The sequence below is a fragment of the Taeniopygia guttata genome, chromosome Z (assembly GCF_048771995.1).
Source record: "Taeniopygia guttata chromosome Z, bTaeGut7.mat, whole genome shotgun sequence".
Lineage (NCBI taxonomy): Eukaryota > Metazoa > Chordata > Aves > Passeriformes > Estrildidae > Taeniopygia > Taeniopygia guttata.
In genome coordinates, this window is record NC_133063.1 from 32,358,518 (window position 1) to 32,369,212 (window position 10,695).

Genomic DNA, 10,695 nt, shown 5'->3' on the forward strand with positions numbered 1-10,695 from the left:
TAAGTCCCCGTCCTAAGGAATGTAGAAATAGAATCAGATAATAAAATCTGTGTTGGGGATGTTTTATTAGTATAAGAAACAGAATACAATTTATTGGGAAGGGATTTAATGGTGATGTTAGGAATAAGTATAATTGCAAAGGACTCACAACTCATGGTAAGTTTATACAACCTAACTACTGAGGATGAAAAGAAAATTGATCCCAGGGTCTGGCACATTCCGGGGGAAGCTGGAAAATTAGACATGGAACCAATTCACATTGAAATTGAGAGACCAGACGACCCCATAAGGGTAAAACAGTATCCCATCCCCCTAGAGGGAAGGAAGGGATTGAAACCAATAATCGAGGATTTAATAAAAAGAGGCACTTTAGAGCCCTGTATGTCAAGACATAATACACCTATATTGGCAGTCCAAAAATCAGATGGTAATTATCGGCTAGTACAAGACCTAAGAGCAGTAAATCAAAGGACAAAAACCCTTTTTCCCACGGTCTCTAATCCATATACTTTGCTAAATAATGTATCCCCAGATGACAAGTGGTATAGTGTGATCGACCTAAAGGATGCCTTCTGGACTTGTCCTCTAGCTGAGGGAAGCCGTGATTATTTTGCCTTCCAGTGGGAGGACCCGGACACACATAGAAAGCAACACCTAAGATGGACTTCTCTTCCTCAAGGGTTTGTAGACTCACCAAATCTCTTTGGTCAAGCCCTGGAGAAGGTGCTTAGCGAGTTTGTGCCAGTCCAGGGAATCAAACTATTGCAATATGTAGACGACTTATTAGTAGCTGGCTCTAAGGAGGACGAAGTAAGGACTGGAACTATAGCTCTGTTAAACTTCCTGGGAGGACGAGGGTTGAAAGTTTCAAAGTCTAAATTACAATTCACTGAACCTGAAGTGAAATACTTGGGACATTGGCTGACAAAGGGAAAAAAGAAACTGGACCCAGACCGGGTGGCAGGGATAATTGCATTGCCCCCTCCCCAGACAAAAAGAGAAGTCAGGCAATTGCTGTGACTTTTGGGCTTTTGCAGACAATGGATCGAAGGGTACAGTGAAAAGGTAAGGTTTTTATATGACAAACTTACCACAGACAGACTTAAGTGGACCGATAAAGATGAAGAGAGCTACAGAGGGTTGAAAGAAACCCTCATGGCAGCTCCAGTATTGAGTCTCCCTGACCTAAAAAGGCCCTTTCAGCTCTTTGTAGATGTGAACAACCACACTGCCCACGGAGTTCTGACCCAGGACTGGGCAGGGGCCAAAAAACCAGTTGGATATCTGTCCAAACTCCTGGACCTTGTCAGCAGGGGATGGCCCACCTGCTTACAAGCAATTGTGGCAGTAGCAATATTAGTAGAAGAAGCCAAAAAGGTAACATTCGGGGCTTCATTAACCATTTACTCCCCTCACAATGTGAGAAGCATCTTGCAGCAGAAAGCTGACAAGTGGCTGACAGATGCCAGGCTCCTGAAATATGAAGCTATTTTAATCCATTCCCAGGACCTGGAGCTAAAAACTACCCCAGCACAAAATCCTGCCCAGTTTCTGTTTGGGGCAGTCCAAGGGCATCCTCCCCACGACTGTGTTGAAATGGTAGAATTACAGACCAAAATACGACCTGATTTAGAAGAAGAACTCGAAGAAGGGGAAAAATGGTTTGTGGATGGGTCTGCCAGGGTGATAGATGGGAAAAGAAAATCGGGATATGCAGTCATAGATGGAGGGACGGGAACAGTGATAGAATCTGGGCCCCTGAGTGCAGGGTGGTCAGCTCAGGCATGCGAACTGTATGCAGTATACAGGGCTTTGCTGGGTCTTGAAGGGAAAAAGGGGACAATTTTCACTGATTCCAAATATGCGTTTGGGGTGGTGCACACCTTTGGGAAAATCTGGGAAGAAAGAGGCCTGCTAAACACACGAGGAAAGGGATTGATTCATGAAGAATTAATTAAACAAATCCTAAAAGCCATTAGAGGGCCAGAAGCTATTGCTATAGTCCATGTAAAAGGACACCAAATCGGGATGCAATTCAGGGCTCGGGGGAACAATTTAGCAGACAAAGAGGCAAAAAGCGCTGCTTTGCTAAAGGTAAGTGCCCCAGAGATTGAAAAAGGGGACGCTCAGGAATCCCCCCCCACCCCTCTGAAACGGAGATGGAGGCTTATCGGAAGATCGGAGGACAGTTAGAAGGAGGTAAGTGGAAGTTACCAGATGGGAGAGAATTGTTGTCAAAGGAATACACCAGGAAGATTTTAAAAACATTACACCAACAAACACACTGGGGGGCCCGGGCTCTGGCAGAGCAATTCCTGAGATTCTTCGGCTGCAAAGGCATATATGAATTGGCTAAACAAGAGGTGCAAGGGTGCATAACTTGCAAAAAAATAAATCGTGCAAACTCCAAAAGGTTAATGGGGAGTCGTCCAGCAGCTTACCGGCCTTTTGAAAGGATTCAGGTAGATTTCACTGAACTACCCAAGGTCGGGAGACACAAATTCTTATTAGTCATGGTGGACAAGCTAACCCACTGGGTAGAAGCTTTCCCAAGCTCCAGGGCTACAGCCCAAACAGTATCAAAAATCTTATTAGAAGAAATTATACCACGCTATGGGTTAGTAAGCTACATTGATTCAGACCAGGGCACACATTTCACATCAAAGATCATCAAGCTATTAGCAGATGCTTTGGGCATTCAATGGGAATACCACACCCCGTGGCACCCTCAAAGTTCAGGACAAGTTGAGAGAATGAATCAAACATTGAAGGCCCAATTAGCAAAATTAATGTTAGAAACAAAAATGTCATGGATAAAATGCCTCCCGTTAGCCTTATTAAATATAAGAACTATGCCTCATTCCGAGACGGGACTTTCACCTTTTGGAATGTTATATGGGATGCCTTATACCCATAGTATGCCTGTAGGGCATCCGAGATTAGAGGATAAACAAATACAACCATATCTAGTAGAATTAAATAAGAATCTCGAAGAATTGCGAAAGCAGGGGGTAATTATGCAAAACAGCCCTCTTGGCTTCTCGATACATAAAATACAACCTGGAGACAGGGTGCTTGTGAAAACCTGGCGGGAGACCCCATTAACATCTCAACGGGAGGGACCTTTTCTTGTTCTTTTAACTACAGATACCGCTATACGAACTGCAGAAAAGGGGTGGACACACGCGTCAAGGGTAAAAAAAGTCAATCTCCAATCACCAGAGTGGAAAATCACTTCCCCCCCCGGAAATTTGAAAATAACCCTACAGCGGTCGAGTAAATAACTGATCACATCTATCAAGCGTTCTATGCCAGATTGTAACTATTATCCTCTCCTACATTTCCCTTGCAGATACTGTTATAAGGTTAAACTGTTCATACCAAGTGGGTTGTTTGGGAAGTGTTTTGAGCAGGAGGAAGACCTGACTGGCCGTTTTCTGGTAAATAGCCACAAGGCTAAGATTATTCTAATTAGATCCAATGATCTAGGCTTTAGGTTTTCTTCTTCTTTTTCTCTCGTATCAGAAGGAATTAAAGGGAAAGTTACAAACAAAAAGCTAAAATTGTTATTGTTGAGTGTCATAAATCAAGCAACGTACCTCGCAGTCGAGACCACACCAGTGAGGCATTTTAAACAAAAGTATACAGCTCAGCCTGAGTATGAAACCACAGACAAAGACCCCTGCTGCCAAGAAGATAATTTACCCCGCCGCTGGACGCACCCCAGTGGGCGCTGGGAACGGCAGAGGGATCCTAGCAGTGGGATTAGTCTGGGCGAGCCTAAGCTTAGTCTCATGCCTCAGTAACCTCTCCAATCCTGGGAATGGAGAACCTGGTGGCAGATACCCAGAGGAATCACCTCCTACCTCGTGGAACTGCAGCAGGGGTAAGCCTAATAAACGTTGTCCTGATATTACCACTCAACAGGGGGTGTACAAATTCAAAGAAAAACCAAAAACATACCTTGAAATCGGTCAGTCAGCTCATAAACTACATCAAAGGAGCACAGGGGAAGTTTCAATTCCAGTTTGTAACAAATGTAATCGCACTGTATGGGTTGGGGGAAAGCAGGAATCTGTCTTTGTTGCTTATTTCCAAGCTAAACCAGTATGTTATGATCCGAATAAAATTAGTATATGTGTAATGGGGGGAAAAACCTACTGGGTGGGAAATAACCTAAAATATGAAAACAGGGTACCTCTAGAGACTGAGCCAGTCATCCTGGACCTCTTAGGGGACCAGGACGACAGGGTTTGTCTACAGTATGATAAGATGTTCTGTTTTACCAAGGACAAAGAAGGGATGGATCCGGAAAGTAAGATGAAACAGGTAATGCAAGAGGTAAAAAGACAGGAAGCTGAAATAAGGAAAAAGAGACTAGAACAAGAAAAGCTGAAATCCCTAAGCGAACAATATGACCAATTGGAAAAACAATATGCAAAGTGGGGATTGCCTGCCTCTGATCAAAACCTTTTTGTAGATCTGATGCAGGAAATTGCCACAGAATTGAAGTTGTCTAATTGCTGGGTCTGTGGGGGGCTGAAATCCGCAGAAAAATGGCCTTGGAGAGGTGAGGGATTGACCCCTGAGCAACTACTAAAATGGGAAGCTGGTGAGACCCCCAAAATAATTCAAAGACCAGAGGGGTGGGTACTAGATCAACGGGTAATTGGAACATTCTGCCTTAGCAGGGAGGGAGGGTTATATTCAGAAATTGTAGGATATACTCCTTGCATTTCCACTCTATCCATGAATTCCACCAGCCACATCAAGGTCTGGCAGCCTGAAAGCCCTACTGGGTACTGGAGCCAAGAGAAAAAGAACAACTGTGAATGGAGTGACCGAATTGGGCTTTGCTGGTACAAAAGCCCCGGAGCTAACCCTTATCAGTCAATCGGCCAACTAAGTAAATATTGGGACGAACCTGAGAGCATAACAACCAGGTGGAAAGCACCTAATGGATTACACTGGATCTGCGGGAAAAAAGCCTACAGCGAATTACCCCCACGCTGGAAAGGATCCTGCACGGTAAGACTAATCAGACCTGTTTTCTTCACCCTACCCAGGTCAGAAAGTAGTTCACTGGGGGCCCCCTTGTATGAATCCCTGAACCGAGAAAAGAGGAGCTTAAAAGAAAGATTCCCTCTCATCGGTGGGGAACAAACTTGGGGAGAGGATGAATGGCCTGCTGAAAGGATCATTGAATATTATGGTCCTGCCACATGGGCTCAGGATGGGTCGTGGGGATACCGGACCCCCATCTATTTACTAAACCGTTTAATAAGATTGCAAGCTGTGGTGGAGATTGTATCCAATCACACTTCGGATGCTCTTGAATTATTATCCCAACAACACTCTCAAATGAAGGCTTTTGTGTACCAAAACAGGATAGCCCTTGATTACTTACTAGCTGGAGAAGGAGGTGTGTGCGGAAAATTTAATGAATCTCAATGCTGTGTAGAAATAGATGATTATGGAGAAACCATTAGAGATCTGGCCACAGAAATTAAAAGGGTAGCTCATGTTCCAGTACAAAAGTGGAACTCACTTCTCCAAGCATCGTGGTGGGACCATTTGTTTGATGGGGCTTGGTGGAAGAAAGTAATTTTCTTCATTTTATGTTCAGTAGCAGGAGTCATATTCCTACCTTGTCTCATCCCCTGCTTTATAAGACTCATCCATTCAGTGGTGCAGGGAATGTAAATAGCAGCATTACCCACAGACCCAGAAGCTGCCCTAGGAAAAACAAATCAGGTACCAAAAATAATGACACTAGGAGAAGAAATTCCTCATAGCAGGGCAGCTGAGGCCCTAGCAAAATTTGAAAGACGAATAAAAGATAAAGAACAAAACTATAAAATTTACCAGGAAATTCCAAATGTAATAAATGAAAGCGAATAAAAATAAAGAAATCTTGGGATTCAGTAGAGGCAGAAATTAGGGCGCAAATTAATGGGTTAATATAGAAGGTGGGGGATTGTTATGGGTAATAGACATAATTTGCGCCTTTCCTTATATGAAATATATAATGTTAAATACTTGTTAGATTTACCTCGTTTGTACTAGCCTCCCCCCCCCACCCCTTTCTCCTCCCCTCCGAGGCCAGGTGTATGTTAAGAAGCTAATTTACAAGTGAGAAGATACAGCTAGCCAGACGCCAGACGATGGGCCATGGCACTGATCATCGCGTGAACGACCCGAGATGGATATCTCTGGAATCCCCAGACAGATCCATGTGGATTCAACAAACTCCAGACACTGAATTATTAACATATGGACTCTGAATAGAAAAAGGACTGATTACAAAAATCTTGGCCTCAGGCGGAATTATCCCTATAAAACTTGCTTGTGCCAGGATGGAAGGGTGTGTGGGCATAGAGGAAAACCTCTCCTGAGGCTGACTTCTTGTCGCACACCCAGGGCTGACCCCGGGCTCGGCACTGTTTTTTTTCTTCTCTTTTCCTTTTTTTTTTTCCTGTGGTTGGCTAGATAGAATTTGACCGCAAATAAAACTGTTTTGTTTTTTTAATTTGGCTGAATAAACTTTCATTTATAACACCTGGAATAAGAATTATTTTCTTGTATTAACATATGTCAAATGCCCATGTATTTTTTATAAGGAGAATTAAGAGGCAGCACAGTTTAATGCAAAAATACATCTGCATGTTTAAATACAATTAGATATTCTTATTTTACCTGTCCTAGAGTCACTTTTGCTGACTTCTTTTCAGTTCGCAGAACATTTTGTCTCTTGTAAAAACTCTTATGTTCCACAAAAGATGCCAGTTCTAAGAGAAAAAGAACTGCAAAGGAAGTTGGCGAAACAGTATTATCTATTATGCACTGTGTTAGACTGTGTCAGGTTTGACTGCAAAATAATTAGTCTTTCTGGTTTTTGTTTGTTTGGGATTTTTAAAATATTTTAAGTGTTGTAAGACTTACTAGCTGTTGAAATATGATGCAAGGATCACTGGTAAGTCAATTCTTCAAGATCAAGTTAATGAAAGAGCACAAGATTTATTTCTCTTTTCAGTTGATTATTAAAAAAAAACAACCAAAAAACAAAAAACAAAAACAAAGAAACCACAAAAAAACCCCAAACCAAAACAAAGAAACAACAACAATAACAAAAAAAAACCCCAAACCCCAAACAACCCAGAAAAAAAGGAATTCCAGTATGTAGGGGTTTAAGCATTACAGTAAATTTGTAACCAGGACAGCTGTTCACTGCTGTGATCATTAATGATCCCATGAAATAAGTTATGTATTTATACACATTTAGAGAAGTAAGACTGATGTCAAATTATATTGAGAGATATTTGTTTAATAAATTAACTGCAGTGAAAATGGGCATTTCTTGCTTTACTGCACACTACTGGATACACTTCTACATTGATAGTTCCTTTGGCTGCTGATCCGGGTGATTGCCTCTGCCCCCTTTCTGTAACCTCTCCTATCATCCACTGACGCATCATTTCTTACTTTTCTGTCTTTTCCACTTCCACTTCCCTTACTTCAGTTTTATTTCTTTTTGAGACATGAAAAAAAAAGCTTTTTGATCAGTTCTGTCTTTGTGAAACAATCTCTCTCAGGTCCTCACTTGCCATGGGCTTTGTCTCTACAAATCCATTTCCCACATCACTGTTGAACTGAACTGAACTGCAGCCCTTCAATGCCCTCAAGGCATCCATAGAGTTCAGCAATGAATCCAGAATGAAGGCTGGGAACAGCATGATTCCAACAGGGTCAGACATGCCCCAGTTCTTCCCACAGCTTTCTCCACTACTCCTCACTCCTAAATTGAGAAACTCTAGTTTCCAGCGTGAATAAATGACAGAACAGAGGAGGGAGAGTGGAATGATCCTGTCCTAACAGATCTTTCTGGGTCTACAACATGTTATAAAGGCAGCATGAAAAGTGCAGGGATCCCATGTCTTGTGAGCTTAGGAGTAGACTGAAGGCAGAAGGATTTCATACCTGTGATTCATGTGCTTGTGTCTTTGCTGAAATGGGAACTGATGTGCTCCCTAGGGAGATAAATTTATCCAGAATGTAATTTCCTATTAGAATACTTTGGTATTCTGAAATATTTTGATGAAAATAAAACCTATGTTGCAGAAATTTCTGGAGGACAGAACATGTTTAACTATCACAGTCATCAGCAGAAAAAGGTTTTGAGGTTACTTAATAGTCACAGTCTACAACAAGACCATTTATATTTACATGTGTCCCCACTTCTTTTGACCAAAGTAGTATTTTGTTAAAAGAGATATAGCTTCAAATAACATACATTGACAAAAAAATAGTGGGAATATTGTGGATCCTTATGTAAGATCCAGGAGTAGGAACCTACTTGAGTAGGAGAGCAGTTTAGGATCTTTTTGAAAAAGAGGCAAACCTGTTCTCATTTCTATTAATCATCATCATCATCACAAAAAAGTACACTTTCCAGAACAGTTTTACAAGGTGGTTGAGCATTTATAAAGATGAAAAATGAGTAGGAAGCTTCTCAAAAGAGGCATTGATATTCTACCTTAAAATTAATATTCTCTCCAAAGTATTTTTAAACCTAGATAAAATATCTCAATTTTGCAGATCACTCTAGGGAACAGGAGGAGAAAAATCAAAAAAATAGGCCTCACCAGAAAAAAAAAAAAATTTCTTTTGAATATACTGTTTTAAGAACTTTCAAACAGCTCTACTTCCTAAGAATTCCAAAGTAAAGGCTGCACAAGACTTACATTTTTAGATGGAGCTTGAAATCATAGATCTGTGATGAGAAGTGGATCTAAACAAAGAAGATAATACAGTGACAGACACAAAATACATTCAGACACAAGATTTTGATGAGAATTTAACTTAGCAATTTCATAGCTGAACCATTGCTCTGTTAGCACCAGATGCAGTTTGCTGTATACAATGATGTTTTAAATAACATTAATTTGAATTCACATTATATGTCTGTTACTTAAAATCTTTTTACAGTGTAGGTCAGTAAACAAAGATGGTCTTTATCTGAAGCCAACTGAAACATGGGATAATCTCTCCTTTGACACCACCAGGCATTGCTTTTGATCATAGTGTGCCTCAAAATCTTCAGTCTGAATACCTAAGCAGTGGCAGCAATTAGAATAGCTAACTTTCCTGTCTATCTTACAGCATCATCAAAAATATGCATTTTGTAAGTTGCATTATAGAAAATAAATTATGTTTTAAATTTCATTTCCCTAATTAAAAAAAAAAAAAAAGAAAAAAAAAAAGGTATGTTTACAAAGGAAATTACTTCTATTTAGCCCTTATGTTACCTGGGCATGGTTTATAAAGGCTAGGCACAGATTTAGATCTGAGCATACCTACATCTTAGTAGCTTGGTATACATGTGCAAACTCACATTCACATTATGTGAGTGCCTGGTGGCCAAGCCAGCTCCACCCTGGTCCCATGTCCCAGCCTGCCCTTTGTTGTCCCCAGGGAGGTTTCTGATACCCTGGGCTGACCTGGCTGTGGTGGCTGGGTGGTCCTGGCTGCCAAGCCCTGTTGTGCCTTCCCAGACAGCCCCTGCGACTTCTGGTTCCCCAGCCCCTCGAGATTTTGATTGTAATACTGACACAACAATCCATGGATTGGGATCTGACCTGAGCTGCAGAGAGTTCAGGTGATTAGAAATTATAAATTAAATTGTATTATAAATTCCTTACCATGCTAGTTACAGATTATACTATGTTGACTCTGCTTGTAGAAATCCTGTGCCATTCTAATAAGAAATTAGCTTCTATATCAATTATAACATCATGTTAAGAAAACAAAGTTTTAATTCTACCTATCGTTTAGTGCCATTCTCACTCTGTCAATATCCCCAAGAGAACCCATCTGTGTTGGGTAACAGTGTCACTCAGATTACACTGATATGTCTGTTAACTGAGAACCTCAGGGAGCAACAGGGAACTTTTAAGCAAGTGTGTGAAAAGGGTTGGATGTAGTATTTAGGAAATTGAAAGAGATGGTATTCTGGGCAGTTGGACTCTGCATGCTGAGAAAGTTCTGCATTGCACACCCTGGCTACCTTGCTCAAAGGAATATTACTATATTAAAACTTCCTGCATGCAAATTAACTCACCAGCTTGTTTTGTTGGTGGGTTCTGAAAGAGGTTAATTGAAAATGCTATGGCTAAATGTTATCCAGAGGGAAGCTTTTCTCTTTTTTTGGTCAGTTGATTTTAGTTATTTGGCAGCTTTTTATGCAGTGACTTAAGCTGTTTTCTACTGAAAAACCTTTTATAGGTAAATTTGGAGAGGTTTACAGTGCTTTTCTTTTTCTATTGTTCAACATCTAATTTGAGGTACACTTGACTTTCAGAGATCACATGAACTTAAGTGTCCTGTTGATTTGGTGAAAACTCTGGAAATCAGGTGTCTCCTGCTGCGCTTTCAGAGATCTCTGATTTAGGGTGTATAAATGTTGGACATTAGGTGCAGCTAATAGTGCCTCTTTGGTCTGCGGCCAGCTCAGGTGTTCGGCACGGCTGACAACAACAGCCACTCCCTATGACCACTGCGGGAGAGGGATGTGACCGGTAGGCTGAGATGCACCAGACCAGTAAAGGACCTTAGGCAACGTTGACAAAGACGAGGGAGTCTTCCTTTTGGGGGTAACACAGCTCCAAGTTTATTGGTCCACAAGACCAACCTCAACTT